Source organism: Phyllostomus hastatus, unplaced genomic scaffold (genome assembly GCF_019186645.2).
Source record: "Phyllostomus hastatus isolate PE091 unplaced genomic scaffold, TTU_PhHast_1.1 phas_scaffold_21, whole genome shotgun sequence".
In the NCBI taxonomy this organism is placed as follows: Eukaryota; Metazoa; Chordata; class Mammalia; order Chiroptera; family Phyllostomidae; genus Phyllostomus; species Phyllostomus hastatus.
In genome coordinates, this window is record NW_025334017.1 from 35,190,690 (window position 1) to 35,206,782 (window position 16,093).

Consider the following 16,093-nt stretch of genomic DNA (forward strand, 5'->3'; position numbering starts at 1 on the left):
AGAAGAATCATTTTCTTTGAAAAGATTATATTTCCCATGAAAGGGCATTCTATTTCCAAGAATCATAAAGAGAAGTGTTATTCTGCGTCTTCTCTCTGTCTCAACTTTTTCCCCAGGGAAATTACCTCTGAGGATAATGGGGAGGCTGAATTAGAACAAATAATCAACTGCCAAAAATCACATTTTAGTGACAATGTACCGCATCTGAATTTTTTCTTTAAAAAAATGCAAAGGGAAATAACTTTTCATCATTTGTTGGGAAAAAAAATAAAAGTCTTCTTCATACCCAGTTTCAACTAGCAAGGAAGTTTAAGTACAGTTATTCATTTATCTTTCCTCTTACTTTTGAAAAAGGAGCCTGATAGGACTTACACCTAGACATTAAAAATAAGGATGCATGTGTGTTCGTACTGAACTAGATTTGTGTTCAAGGGACAGGGCGTGAAGGTGGGGTGGAGGATGAATACCACCTGAGGCCCAACACAGAATGAGCCCTCCCTTTCACATTCATCCTAAAAACGGGTTGGCATAGCTTCTGTATCGCTTCTGTGGCCGTGAGCAATGGTAGGTTTGCAAAACCCTGTCCATAAGGATGTTCCAATGCCAGGTGAATGTCTAAGGCACAATTGCCATTGCTTTCTGGACCAAGTGGGGATACTGACCAAACTGACCTCTCCCATTACAGACAGTGGGACACCTAATATTGAAGGTGATGAATTTATATCCAAATACAACTTGATAGAGTTTTTCAAGAGACTGCAAGCATGTCAATTAAAAGAACAAAATTTGCATACCAAGGGGGGGACTCCTACTAGGACTGAAATGGATGGACAAGGGGGTGCATAGTCCATGTCCAACCTCAGAGGTGAGTACGCTACAGTTAGCTTGTGTGAAAGCTCCCCCTTGAGGAGCTCAAAAGAACTGCAACCCTCAACTGAAAAACTAAATGTGCTGCTCTTGCTCTTGCCCTTGGGAAGAAAAGCCTAAGCGCGCTTTCAGGACAAAGGAGAAGACATCCCTCACAACACATTTTTGTCAAAGACTATTTTACCAATGTGTTTTCTTTTCCTGCCTCCATCTAAGATATTTTATTGCTTAACTGCTATCTCTAGCAGGAAGTGAGACAGGTAACAAGCCACACCACCAGGTCTAAGCTGTCTCCAGCCATGACTCATCTCTTTCAACCAACCTCAGGGAATGCCATGATTAAAAAGGAAAGATAACTGTGTTCTAGTGTGTTTTTTTGTGTGTAGCTTGCCACCTATAATTAGTTACTTTTTGTACTAAAAATGACATATAAGGGGAAAAAAGGCCACTTCTTAACAAAAGGTTGTGATTAATTGAAAAGAATCCTTTGGCCGAATGAGACTTTGGAGACTGTGCGTTGTGTGCAAGAGGAGCATGCCAGAAAGCCCACCCTTCCTGAGGCTGCGGAAGAATCGGGAGGTCTGGTGCTAGTCCGGTCTGGTTGTCAGTAACCCTTCCCCTCCAGCAGAAACAGGCTGCCTTCCCCAGGAGGTTTTAAGGATGACGCTCCAGTCTGCCACGTAAGTCAAATAAGCAAACCTCCAGGGCACATTCCACGCCCAGAAATGGCAGCTCACAAGTCGGGATCTGCCCCGTTTGGGCTAGAACCGTAGGGGGAGCTCCATCGGACTAACAGCGCCTGCGGCCTCGGGTGACTCACGCGGACCAGCCATTACAGCTGTCTGCAGATTCTCCTGTATCCAGCGTGGCTTTCCCGGTTTCCCTGCAAGGTTTTGGGAGATGTTTCTCTCAGCACAATGGAGAACAGACATTAATGCTCAGTATTACAAATGGAGAACTGGGTTTTCCTTCTCTCAGACCGAGGAAGCTCAGTCCCAGCACCAGTTTAATAGTCCCTGCTTTGGTGGAATCATGATTCAGTTTGAATGTGCACTGTCCATCAGAACGACCAAATGAGAGCACCAAATGCGGATGTAGGGAAAGATACCAAGAAATATTGGATGAAGTGATGAACTTGTAATATTGACTGCATTAGCTATTATCACTAACCATAATAATAGAAAGTTAATGAGACCAGGAAAAAAATTTAGGCCAAGAGGGATTAACAGGTTTTTTTTTTCTTTTTCCTTTTTTGCCGGGTATGCTACTCAAGTTCTGGCAAAGGATCATCAACGACATTACACTTTTAGTTAGTGTATCTCTAACATGCCCTAGGGAGTCAGTTGAAATAAAGACAATCTTTAAACTAGGGCAGAATCAAATAACAAAGACTTGGTTTCATCTAAAATAACATTTCGTTTCTTGAACTGAGTGTTGCAGTTGCCAAAATCCCAGATCGAAGGAATTGTCCTACATGCAAACCAAACCACCCGGCGATACACAATTTCACTCACTGGGGCCGGATCAGCCTCCTGACCAGTATTACCCGCGACAACAGAGGGGACTCTTGGGCTAATCCTTAAGCCCCATTTAACGTCCCCAGGCTTGTCTCCAGTATCTCTAGTCATCCCTGTTATTTCACCCCTCAAATACTTAGCATCTATATTCATCTGACGAGCAGTAGATGTATACTATTTGTAACTGTATACTACAAACCTCTGATCTGGGCGATTCGATTACCGTTGCTCACTTTGATTTTGCAGGGTTCCCAGATTATCAAAGGGTGTTTTCACTTGGTCAGTCTTGAAAAGATGTGTAGCGATCGAAGTTTCTACAGAGCGTCCTCTTCAGGCTACAAATGGAGCTGAAGAGAAAGAGGTCGACCAAGAGGCGTTGGGAACACACGTGCTGGTGCCGCAGAAGATCCGGTTTCCTGAAAGCCACGGTGAGCTCCTTCTGGAAGGAGCCCAGCTCCCTTCGCCGCCCACCCGTGTCTCTGCTCTGCCGGCGCTGGCCATCCAGTAATGGCCCAGCAAATGTTTATTGAGTAAATTAATGAGCACTAATTTAAAGGTAATTGAACAATTAGTAGGTAATGAATGATTCGTAAATTAGCAACTTATGATAAATTACAAATTATTTAGTTAATCAGTAAATAATTAAACTTCAATAGAGACCATGGTAAAATATTCAGTAAGTAAACAAATTATTGGGATCCAAAGGGAAGCCCTAAAAATTAAGAGTTCTAAACTACGGGATATCTGCAACAGAAGGAAGTGCTGTTATTGTCAAACGCTGTAAGTTGTACAGGGGTGCTGGAACAAAGCTGGGTAAATTAATGAGCAGCAGAATCCACGGTGCTGCCTGGCATAATAACCTATGATTAACAAAGATTTCTTTAATATTCAACGGCTAAAAGCCCAATTTAGAATCTCACTGTTAAAATGCACTTGAGGAGTTTTCTATCCAAACCCCATTGTTCTGCAAACGAGGAAATGGAGACCTGGTTCAGAGGTGCGACCTGGCCCGGTTTCCTTGGCTAGCACCGCTGGCCTCCTCCGCAGCTGTTTTTTTTTTTCTTTTCTTCTGTCCTTTATGCCCACTAACAGGAACCCCACCCCTGTCTCCTCAGGGCTGACTGTGTCATGTTTATGAACTAGGCCAATTTTGGGGAATTAGGAGGTCGTGGTCCCCAATATACGAGGGTATCTTTGCAACACTTAGCTTTTTAAGTGGCAAGGAGGCGCGGTGCCCTGCTATGGGTCACCTTCTGAACCTGACCTGGTTTTACCCTCGTTGGAGTGGGAAACAACCACTTCTATTGTGGCTGCTTCCGAGAAACAGAGCAGACCTGTCTGCAGGCTCTACTGCTTCCCTAGCCTCTCTTTGTAAGTGTGCTAAGGAAATCCAACTTAAATGCCTACGGTCAGAGGTGATGAGGAGGGAGCGGTACAAATGACAGAAACCATCAAGAGGAAGCCAGCCAGTTTCTTAAATAAAAAGCAGACAGAATGATAAAGGATACTTTTCCGACCAGGAAACAGGTCTGTGCTACTATAGCACCCAACCCATGCTCAGGGAGAAATAGTAAAACATCTGCTTTTCCACAGTTTCTAGTCCCCCTATCCCTGTGTCCCCAACATTTTGCTAATCATCTAAATAAAAAGGGGGGAGGGATTCAGTATAATTTTTCTCCCTTCTATTTCTAGTTGAAGGTACCAATCAATATCTTTTGATGGACAATAGCTTCAGTGTTAAATGATCTTCAACAACCATGCTTGGGATATATATCATTGTAGAGTTTTGAATCTGTTAAGACAATGTTCTCCTTGGTTGAAAAAATTTCCCCCCATAGTCTGCATGCTCTGTGGCACAGAACAGCACTGAATGTTGTGTAATAGCCAAATATGACTGGGCTGAGCATTTAATTAACAAGGGCCAAATGCACGGGAGCAAGAAAGGCGGAACTTGCCTGGGAATGGAGTTGAAAATGGAGACGAAGGTGTCAGAGGAGCTGAGCACTGCCACCTACTGGCTGTGCAGGTTGGGTCAGTTTTCTCAACTTCCTGAGCTTTCCATTCCTCATCTACTAGTACATCAATGGGGTTCTGAGGTTGGCTTATGTGTGTGAGGTATCACTTTACAGATTTCAAACATGATACAAATATCAGTGGGAAATTTCTTATGAGTTATAAAATCTGTAAGATTCTGGAGACATCCTCAGAGTAGTGAACCAAACACATTCAGGAAATCGTTCAGAGAAACAGAGAGGTCTGCCTCCCTTTTCTCTCTACAGCAGCACTTTTGGTGCCTGCACCCAGCTACACCTGCATCCTTCACCCTGTCACCATCTGTATTTGTTGGAAGAGAGGCTAGTCTTTGACTTGAAGGCACTGTGAGCGTATCTGGTAAACACAGGTAAGTCTATCCTGTCCTCCCTTTTCCTATGTGCTCCTCCAGACCACTGCTGTGGGTTCACTACCAAACGGCAGATGTGGGGCTGAGATCCTTCCAGAGCAACTACAGCAGTCCCAGCTTTCCGCCTCTAGATCTGCCCTGCCGTCCTCTGAAAGATTTTATCGAAAAGGACACTGGGCCAGGGCCTGAGCTTGTGAAACTGCTCCCAGTTTGTTCTCTCCCAGGAAGGGGTTCTCATGTCCTCCTGTCCTGTGTTACCTGAGTGTCCCAACCCCTGGGGAAAGACACTGAAAATGTAATGAATTTAAGGAAGGCTGCATGAGCCTCCCTTTTGGAGGGGTCTTGGGGAAAGTGGACAGAAAGAAAACATTCAAAGAAATTGCACTGCCCCCTTAGGGTCTCTTCTACAGAGGACAATGACAGGGATTTGAAGGTACATTACTTCTCTGGTGCCCATTTGCCCCGCCTGTCGCTGGCCACAGCCGGGGCCAAGGTGAAGGAATCTGATCAGTATTGGAGGTACAATACAATGCTAGGGAAAGACAGTGCGTCTCACAACTGAGGGCCGTCGACATGGAGATCACAGGGCTTGAGGGTGCTGTTTTGAGTCTCTGTGTGTTAGAATATGAGGTAGGAGAATTCCAAACACAACTAGGAATGCAGGACGGCCACAGACAGGGAAGGAAGGGTGGAGTGTTGGATGGAGAAGCATAGGACCCCGATATACAATTTACCTGGAAAGTAGAAATATACACAACATCCAGAGAATATACTAACAGCCAAAGAAAATATTTTGCATCTAACAACTGCCATGGAAATGCATTTGCCATGTATCTTTCCATGGAAAGAGGCTATTCCACTAAGGTGTGATGCCACCCTGACAAATACATGGGCATGTCCAAACGTCTGTGCCAGTCATGATTTCTGGATGTTCTGATTAGAGCGGAATTTTACATGTTTTTCTTTTTTGTGTATGTATACTCTCTACATTTTCTAATCTACAAACAGGGAGAAGAAGTAATACATGTTTTTTAAAAACTATGACTTCTCCATTCCTTTCATAACCATTGCTGAGAAAACACATTTGGGCAGAGTGAGGACCGTCTGTTTTTGTAAATAAAGTTTTATTGGAGCACACTGCCTCACTCATTCGCATGCTCCACAGGCGGAGTTCAGTAGTTGTGACAAAGACCATACGGCCTGCCTAATCAAATGCCCCTATCTGGCCCCTTGCAAAGAAGGTTTGCCGACGCCCCGGTTAGACGAACTCTCCCCCGACAGTGGATCATCTGTCCACCGTGCCCACTGGCTCTGTGGGCTTCAGGAAGCCATCCCCTCTGTGTCTCGGTCTCTCTACGCACAAAGACAAGGATATGCCTCTCAGCACTGAGAATAAGTACGTAGCACGGTGCCTCAGCAGGAAATAGTTGGAAACTCTCAGCGACATGACCCTAGTTATCATCTACCCCCTTTACACAAGACACAGCATTCCACTGTTGCGTGAGACCTAATGAAATTGCCCTTTCTGTTGGGGAAACCTGTTCAGTATAAGCGATTTTATGCACTGGATGCTCCCTGCTCTTGTTGCTCCTGTGTAAGCCATAATCTCTGGCACAGTGTCAGCGTCAGGAAGGTAGTTTCGGGTTAGCCCATCTGCCATGAAGGGCTGTGCGTCATCCAGGCATCTGGGGGTCTGCAGTCCGTGTTGTCACTTGTGAAACGCAGGCCAACGGGCAGAGCTGTCCCTGTGGTGTGACGGATTCTGTGCTCCTGCTCTGCTGCCATCCACAGAGGCTGTGCAGACAAACGACATTCCTTCCACCCTACAGAGTGACACCTGTCTCTTGGAGTGCAGTGGGCCCAGCAAGCTGCCACGACGCGGCGGCACTCACTCTCGGCACTGAGCAGAGCACGCCAGGCACGACCTGCCAAAACCGCCCTGGAAAACCTTCCCAAAGAGGCTGTAGGACTCCGGATCCCGCAAAATTTCAAGAGCATGTCATTCAAGTAAGTGTAGAGATGGCATTCCGGGGCTTAGTACAGCTGCCAAACAGGAGCTCTTTTAAAAAGTAAAACAGCCCTGGCTGGTGTAGCTCAGTGGATTGAGCGTGGGCTGCGAACCAAAGTGTCGCAGGTTCGATTCCCAGTCAGGGCACATGCCTGGGTTGCAGGCCACGGCCCCCAGCAAACGCACATTGATGTTTCTCTCTCTCTCTCTTTCTCCCTCCCTTCCCTCTCGAAAAAATAAATAAATAAAATCTTTAAAAAAGTAAAACAGGCTTCTCCGAGTAGGAGACAGGCAGACCAACGTGAACATCAATGGCATATAATCCTAAGAAGCCGCAGACAGGAAAGTATAGGATAAGCTCATGAAAAGGAGGCAAATCAGGAGACTGAAGGACTAATCAAAGAATTCTTATCAACGGAAATGAAGAAAGGCCAAGTTCAGTGCTAAGCCTATCAAAAGAAGAGCAAACTGCATTTAATCCAATCAACACTTACTCAAATGGCTATATTATGCCAGGCCCTGGGTTAACACAGCGAAGAGACAGTAAGATCAATCAGATGCGATTTCTACCTTAGAGGAGTTTCTAGGCTGGGAGAAGGAAGACAGACATGTAACCAAATAATGCTAATATAATGTGGTAAGTGGTATGATATTATAGCTGCGAATAATGTACCAAAAAACATGGAATGGGGAAGTCAGTTCTGCTGGGGAAGGCCCGGGGAGGGCAGGGAAGAGAAGCACAGTTTGAGTTGGACCCTGAGAACTGAGCCCAGCGTGAACTCGGGGGGGAGGTGGGGGGGGGGGGGGGGGGGGGGGGGGGGGGCGAGGATGGGAGTGGTCTCCTGCAGCGTCCGCGTAGGATGGACGCGAGAAACAGCTGCAGCCACGCTGAGGCATGTTTGTGAAGGGCCCCACACGCATCACCATCTGCTCAAAGGCGAATTCCTGGCCCCCGCCGTCCATTTTTTTTGGCTGTGGGACCTGGGCAAGACTTTCCCTTTGGTCCTGGTTTCCCAGACTACAACATCGATAACAGCGGCGGCGAGGGGAGGAGAATATCACGCAAGAGAAAATGGAATCGTGGGCCATGGGAACCCCCACCCACCTTGAGTGTAATGATTCTGCAGTGGGCAGGCAGCAGATGTTGGAGGGGGTGCATGGGGGTGTGTTGGGGTCAGATGTGAGGATAAAACAAATATTCCTGCTGTTTTAGCTCTCTGGCCTGTGACCCAACCAATAGTTCATTTGGGGGGACGACTTCCACTCTCATCCTGTCAAATGTCCTCATTAATAGGAAACACATAGTATATTTAGAATATCAATAAATGTCCCCTTTGAGCAACAGTCTCCTTACACTGGCCTTTAAAGCGGTGCTGTGCTGTGATAAAACTGGAAGAAATAAGAATAATGTATTTTCTTCCTAAAGTACAATTTATTCCATTTTTAAATCATGAGATTTTTTTTTTGTTGGTGTTATTATTCTTTGGTTTATAAAATGCTGGTGAGGGTAGTTTTTAATTTAAGAATTACCAACGCGTAAAAGACAACAGTGGCAACTATTCGCTGTGTCGAAATGTTTTCTGAAATTACACTCGTCTGTGAAAGCCAAGTCCCAGGTGCGCTGGTGCAGGCGCAGGCACAGGGGGGCTCAGTATAACAGGCACATACACTGTCTTTTTGTCCGGGGTCATCTTCTGACCACAGGTACAACTGCACCTGTCTTTGGAAAAACGTTCTGACACCTGCGGATTCTTCTTCCAGGGAAGAATGCGTGAAGTGCATATTTTTCAAACTCCAGTGCTTTCTATCTACATAAATACCTACAGATAACAGAGGAATATAAAACCGCATCTAGGTATCCATCCATCCATCCGTCTGATCTATCATCTTTAATATAAACGATGCGATAGTCAGCATGGAAAGATGTAGAATGACATTGTCACTTTTCCCTTTCAGAAAGCAGTATGCCATTTGGGAAAATTGGGAAAGCACGTAAGTCACTAAAAATGACTTTACTGGGTTATAATTCACATACAATAAATTTTAAACACCTGAAAAACAGACACCTTTTGACAAAGACATAAAGCATTTTCTGCAGGACAGGAAGCCCCTTTGCCCCTCTGTGCCGCCCTCCCTCCTGCCCACCCCCCGGTTCCCAGCACCCACCGACCTGACTGTTACCCAGGGTGATGTCGCCCATCACACGGCTGCGTACGTGTGCACTCCTGTCTCTAATGTCTCTCACTCGGCACAGCGTCAGGCTCAGTCGTGCGGCTGCGACACATGGGTCGTCCGGCCCCTTTCCGCTGCCGAGCGGTGGCTTCGGTAGAGCATCCTTGCCTACCCAGTCTCCTCCTGGGGGGCCCGGTGGCTGTTTAGAACTTTGTCTGCTCGGAATGAAGCTCCTTTGGGGATGAGCGAACTGGAATTTTTATGAACATATGTTTCCCAGTCTCTTAGTAAATAAATGCCTCAGAGCAGAAGTGCAGGAACATTTAATGAGCATGTGATTAACTGCAAGAGGTGCGCGGTTTTTAAATCAGGGGGCAGCGCACGGCACAACCACGTGCAAGAGGTCCGGCTGCTGCCCCTTTTCAGCAACGCTTGGTCTTGCCAGGCGCTTGGATTTTAGCCATTCTGCTCGGGGTAAAGTGACACCTCATTGTGGTTTTACTCACATTTTCCTGATGACTTAATATTGCGGAGCACAGTTTCATGTGCCTATGTTTTTAAATATCCTCTGTGAAATGTTCGAATCTGTTGCCCAGCGTCGTGGGGTTGGTTTCTGCTCTCGCTCAGCAGGTCTTCAGGGCTGCACCTCCTGCACCTGCCCCCACTCTCCAGATTCCAGGGTGACCGTTTGCCTCCTGACGTCAGTCCTCTGCTGGCTAACCACGCTGCCCCCCCCGCCCCCGCCCCCGGCTGCCACCACCCTCTGTAAAAGTCTCTAAGATATCTACCTGTAGAAGGGCACAAGGCCGTGATTTCTGAAGCAAGAGGAAGGAGAAGACAGACGAAACAGAGGGTACAGAGTTTAGGGAAATCTCATCAGACAGCTCAGAACTTCTCAGGGCAACAGAAGAAAGACATGCACTAGAGATGAAGGGGGGGCTTGGAAGGGAGCATTCTGGGATGTCCATTCAACAGGCCGCGGGGACGAAGGACAAGGGGGCAGAGGGAAGGGCACCATGGCTCCACTGAGGTCTGGCAGCAAGAGTGGGGGGTGGGGGACGGGGGAGCAGGGAGCCAACAAGGGCTTTTTTCAGCAAAGGTTTCTAACCTGGGTGTGTACACAAGACCTAGGGGTGAGTTTCAGTTAAACCTCAGCAGAATGTCTGATACTTCAACGTCTCAGCTCTAACCTGCTGTGGGAAGTCCTACCGGCGGGCCTGTCCTGGGAGCCGCATGGTGGGCTACTTAGGGCAGATGAGGAGGAGAAAGAAACGCTTTCTGTGGGAGGTGGTCTCTGAACTCAAGACTGAAGGCGACCTGGGGTCATTCAGGAAACGGGTGGCTTTGAGGGTGGAGGACGCTAGGAAGGAGCATGGCGCCGCAGAGCCCTGCCTGGCAGATCCCCGGGCCTGCAACTCAGAGGAGGAAGGAGTCAGGAGAATGAAACGCCGCAACCACCATCACAAATTGTAGATGAAAAAAAAAAAGCCACTTTGCTTTAAAAAGTTACAAAATGCTCATCCTTCAGATGTGCAAGCGCAGGCTGGCGGCCGGTCAGGCAGACGTGTCGGAGAGGACGCGTGGGGAGACATCCGGCTGAATCGGGGGGAAGACACGTGTCCCCCCTCCTTCTTTGTGGACGACTTCCCTGGCCGATGCTCCCAGCTGGCCGCTGTCTGGCGCCCGTGGAAGCAGGAACTGGGTTTGCTCAGCCCCGTGTCCTGTTCCGCCCGCTCCTGTGACCCGCGTGCCTCATGCAGCCAGCTCCGCCACCAGGAGAAAGGGCCAGGGCCCTGCTGGGCCAGCAAGCAGAATGCCTACATGAGGGGAAAGTATTCTTAGCAAATCGATTTGTCTGGAGACCTAAGTGACATGCTCCCAGAAAGCTTTATCAGGGATGGAGCTGATATTTTGATCTTCATTCATGCTTCTCATGGAAAGGGGTATTTTTTGTTGACCCCATAAAATCTTGGACGACATCCTAACTGAAGCTCTTTCCAACACCCAGAAGCTTATGACCCTGACTCATCCAGGCAAACGCATTCAGCACCTTTGGTTTAAGAATGCTGAGGGGCACAGAGATGACGTCTGTACATGCTTTCCATCAAAAGAGCTTAAAAACAAAGGATAAATTCTGCTCCTGGAAAATCAGATTATGGGAAAAACGTGGGCCCTGATGATGACAGAAACTTTCCTATGCAGATAAAAAATGCTGCCTGAGGCTCAGTAACAAATGTAGAACAGTTCATACCAAAGAGAAATATCACAAAATACAATGAGAGAGAAAAGTAGAACATAACATCCAGAGGGAAAACCAATAAAGACAAGAAAATGCACAGAGGAGGCACACTGGTAGTTAAATATACCCACATTTTATTTGGCTAACCTGGATTCTATAAGTAGTATTCTCACAGGTATGTCACATAAAGTAATTATTCCACTTCTTTTGACACCTGCTAATGACACACCCCACTGGTCCCTGGGAGCTCTAGCCGTAATAAAAGACAACAGAAGGATAGAGGGGTGGAAAGCCGCGGGGAAGTCCCCAGCAAAGGGAATGATGTTAGCAAATACCCAGAGCCACACACTGGAGGTCTGAAAAAGAGGAAGAGGCTCCGGCTCTGTTCCGCAGCACAGCCAGAGCTGCCAGATTGCAGGAGCTCCATCTCAGCAGAGCATTCGGAAAAGGGGAAAGAGGTATACATGGGCAGTGCCTGAGGCACCGAAAGGTCGGAAGTATTCCTCTCTTTTGCAGGAGACCATTAAGAAACAGGTCAAACCAATACTGACCATTTGCAGGGGAAACGCACATGATAACTATTTATTCGTGTATACACACATCTGGACGTCTATAGGCTGCCTCTTGCTGGTCCATAAAGCAGCCAACACGAACACCTTTTACACATTCAAAAATATCTTTTAAAGGCATGTTTTGTATTCTGGGAGGGTCTGAGAGCTTCTCCCCCAACATAAGTCTTTCAAGTTGGCAGGGGAAAGAACGCTTTCCAGACTCGGACTTGCCGCTGGAGGAGGTGAGCAGACTTATCAGCCACCAGAGGTGAGGCCGGGCACAGTCAGGGCGGAGCTCCTCCAACCTGAAAGATTCCCAGCTGTGCATAAAAGAGAATCGGAAAAGTGGTCTGTGAGTTCACACCTGGCCCCAGTGGAGCTTCCTCATCAGCATTCTAAGCCGGGCCTCAGAAAGCTGGGGAGAGAAATCTTGCAAGCACAGGAAAAGAGACAAATTTCTTTCCTTGGAGCCTAATCTGATGATTTAAATCTGTCTATCCTAATGTCTCTCAGGCGTTCTAACCAGCTTAGGCCTTTTTAAGAGCTCTTCTGCAGGGAGTTAACACTAGCAGCTTCTCTTCTGATTGAACACATCTGCCACAAAACAGCAGGTACCTTCTGGACACAATGAAATTCTAAGAACTTTTAACAGGAAATTTGTGAAAGATTTTGCATGCTGATAGGTTACAATGTATCTTCTTTGACTTTGGAGAAACTGGGATGGGGGGGAGTTTGTTTAGGATTTAATGTCCTTTAAACAAAGGCATCAGAAAATGTTAATATAGTGAAATTACTGGCTAAAACATAAATTAAAAAATTAAACTACCAAGGTGAAAGTTTACATTTGCAAACAAAAACAAAAACAAAAACAAAACTTCGGATCATGACCATCATCAATGCAAAAATGAGCACGTTTTAAGGTTTTCTGTAATTCATGAATGAGGAAAATGATAGCCTGTTGCACCCAAAGGAGGACCCAAAGGGCACACACATTCACACACCAGGAAGAATGAAGCCCAAGCGTCAGTGGAAGGCAAAACTCACCTTTGTCACGGCAGCTATGGAAGATAAGTGAAACTCTGTGGGGCGGGATTTACACGTCTACAATAAGAATTATTCTGTATTGCTATCAGTTACCGAGGGATTTACAGAGTTGTAAACCAGCTCTGTAGAAACAGAATTGGATAACCCAAAACAGTGTGCTGTGGATGATGCACAGTTTTCTATGGAAGCACAAAGTTTTACCTACACAGATCACTGGGCATCTTATTTATTGCTGTATTCCCAAAACCTGGGACAGGGTAGATGCTTCATAAATACTTGCTAAGTGGATAAATGTCTATTATGCATTGAGCTAGGCCCTTCACCTGCATCATCCCATTTAATTTCCCCAGAACCATTTTAAGATAAATATTGTCATTTCACTGATGAGAAACTTGGGACGTGCCCACGGGTGGGGGTGGAGGACAAGGTGGGGGGATGCGACCCAGATCTGAGATCGGAAAGCCCAACCTTTTTCCTTCCCATTTAATACGTATCCTTTTTATTTACACTCACTGTACCGTGTGCCTCTAAATGACGGGACTGTTTGTATGTTACATTGACATACTGTGCCTCATTGATGAGCATTATACTGGAGATCCTTGCTTTAAGGAAGATAAATGAACGGCAGTACTAGGAGAATCTAAGCACAAACCAGAGACACACCTTTATTGCAGCCTTGCAGACAAACTCGGCATGTTCACCGGGCCCAGATGCTCCCCTGCCCCTCTCATAGATGCCCCCTTCCCAATTTTCATAAAAACAAAGATGGATGAATTTAACCTGTTTATGTGCTGTTTATGTGCACAGAAACCAGGACAGCACCTCAGAAAACGGCAGCAGCTAGTGCTCACTGCATGCTGACTAGGACCATGAGCTCCTGTCCCAGCAGCCCTATCAGGTGGAGACTGGGACCGCCCCCCTCCGATAGCTGGAGAAGGAGGCAGTCATTGAGTAACCTTCACAAAATCACACCGCGCAGATGCAGCTCCCGGCTTCTGCGACCTGACACTTGCACCCAGCGCCCTGACTGTCCCCTAAGTCACGCTGCTGCCTGCGGAGGCTGTTCAGGCATGCTCTGTCTCCGTCTGGGTATTTTATAAGCCTCCTCGCTTTTGCTGATTACAACCTGCAAGGGTCCCAGGATTCCCACGGCTTCCGGCTTCACAGAGCTGATCACGGCAGGCTGGCCCCAATTCTGAGAGCGATTTTCTGGCCACTTGGCCCTTGTGATCATTTGGGTATTTTACATTCTATCTTGGGCCAGAGAACAGTGGAAGAAAGTGACCTCAGATAGGTGAGTGTCGAAAAGGAGTGGACTCCATGTTTATCTGACATCATTCCCTCTGATCCCTAAGTGCCCAGATGATTCCCTGCTTTCTTTTCTTGCCAGAAAACAGACCGCCCCGTAGAGCGAAGTAATAGTATGTTGTCAGACACCTCCCCACGAGTCTCAACATACTGTATTTTTCAGACTATAAGACACACCTTCCCTCTACCCATCTGCCAAATTTGGAAGGAGTAATGGTTGTTGGTGCTGCTGTTGAGTTCTGTTTATATTTATAGGTGAAATATTATGTTATTTATGTTGTTAAATATTTTACCACGTTTTGCTTCAATTCTTTTTCTATTTTCCTCCTCTAAAACCTAGGTGCATCTTATAGTCCAAAAATGTGGTAAATAATAACACCATGCTGACATGCAAGAGGTGTCAATACTGGGCTGACTTACTTGTTTACTGATTGCTTTAATTTTCACAAGAACCCTGTGAAACGGGCATTAGTATCATCTCTAGTTTGGAGATGAGAAAGTGAGGTTAAATAACTTGTTCAGCGTCCTCGCCGGGCTCTTGCCCGAGGTCCCCGGAGGCTACTGCTGACCGATGCCAGCAGTGCTCCACAGAGACCAAGGAGACCAGGCGCGCCACCCAAGGCGAAAGGACCGCTGTTGGAAACTGCGCCCCCTTCCCGCGAGCCCTTTCCTGGTGTCTCTCAGCAGAAAGCCTGGGGAAGCGGTACCATTTGCTCCACAGGCATCGAAGCACGAGATCTTCATTTCCACGGAGCAACAGGCTCATCCTCTTTGAGCCATTATAAATGCTTACCCTTCCCTCAAGGGCATCTCATAATCCCCCTCCCCGCCCAATGAGAGGTAACACCACTGGCAAGTGTGATCACGAAGAAGGCTTCGCCCTCACTGTCTCAGGCAGTGGGAAGTATTAGGCAGACATTGTCTGATGAAGGCGACCAGGGTCAGCCAAATGGCTCCCTACTGACTGATCACTTCTGGGGTGGAGTGACTGACCTGATGCCAGATGTTCTTACGTCCTTACGGAGGGACTGAGAAGTAAAATCGGACCCCTGGAACCTGAGCCAAGTTCCAACTCTGCCCGCAGGATTTCAGGAATTTCATGCGGTGGGCCAGTACCTCTGGTTGGCGGGCAGAGAGGAAGTGAATTAAAGACTTTTTTAAATATTTAAGTTAGGAGTATTTCACGGTCTGTGTAGTCAGCTTGAGCTACACTTGGGTGTGTTCTTTATATACTTTAAACATTATCAGCTCGGTCTGCAGGGCTCTATGATAACTTGGCTTAGCGGCTTTTTAAAACTCGGGATTATTCCAAATCAAGTTTTCTATGCAATTCAAATACACAAAACAGACAGGCAGCCTCCAGGGAACCCACTTTGAAACCGCCCACTGAGTCCTGCCCTGGGGGGCAGGGTCTGCCCCAGGTCTCGGAGTTACAGGCAGAAACTGAACTGCAACAGGGAGTACTTTCTGCTTAACACGCCCCTTTGCAAACCAATAGGAGTAAATAGAATAGAGAGAGAGAGATGTTGGCAGATAGAAAGTACAAGTTTGGAAAGAGGCTTAGCATCTCGAGTGCTGAGCTGCTCTGGAGCAAGTCACTTTCCCACTGGAATGTCAGTTTTCTCGTAGCACCAGGGAAGATTCTGCACTGGAACCAGGACTTTTCAACACTGTTTTTTTTCCTCCTGCAGCACAGGTGTGGTGCATAGAGCTTGTTCCTCGGCTCTAGCTTTCACGACGGTGCTTGCAGGGGACGAGGAAGGGAGGCAGCTGGTGGGTTAAGTAGGCTCAGGGCGCCAGGGCAGGTGGGGTCTGGAAGAGATCCCCTTACTCTGATGGCCTGCCACAGAAGGCCTGTCCTCTCCCCCTTGCCCACCCCATTCTACAGCTGAGAAACTTGACCCGTAGGGTTTTTACAGCTCGTTATACCATCATATTTCATGCTCCCGAGTGCTTCTTGACCACCACATACAGTGCTCAAAGCTC

The 16,093-nt window shown here is 47.1% G+C and overlaps 1 protein-coding gene across 2 annotated transcripts in view; it reads right to left on the minus strand.

Annotated features, from left to right (window-relative positions):
* SAMD12 (sterile alpha motif domain containing 12) overlaps window positions 1–16,093 on the minus strand; it is a 337,368-nt gene that overhangs the window by 180,435 nt on the left and 140,840 nt on the right. The window lies entirely within an intron of this gene.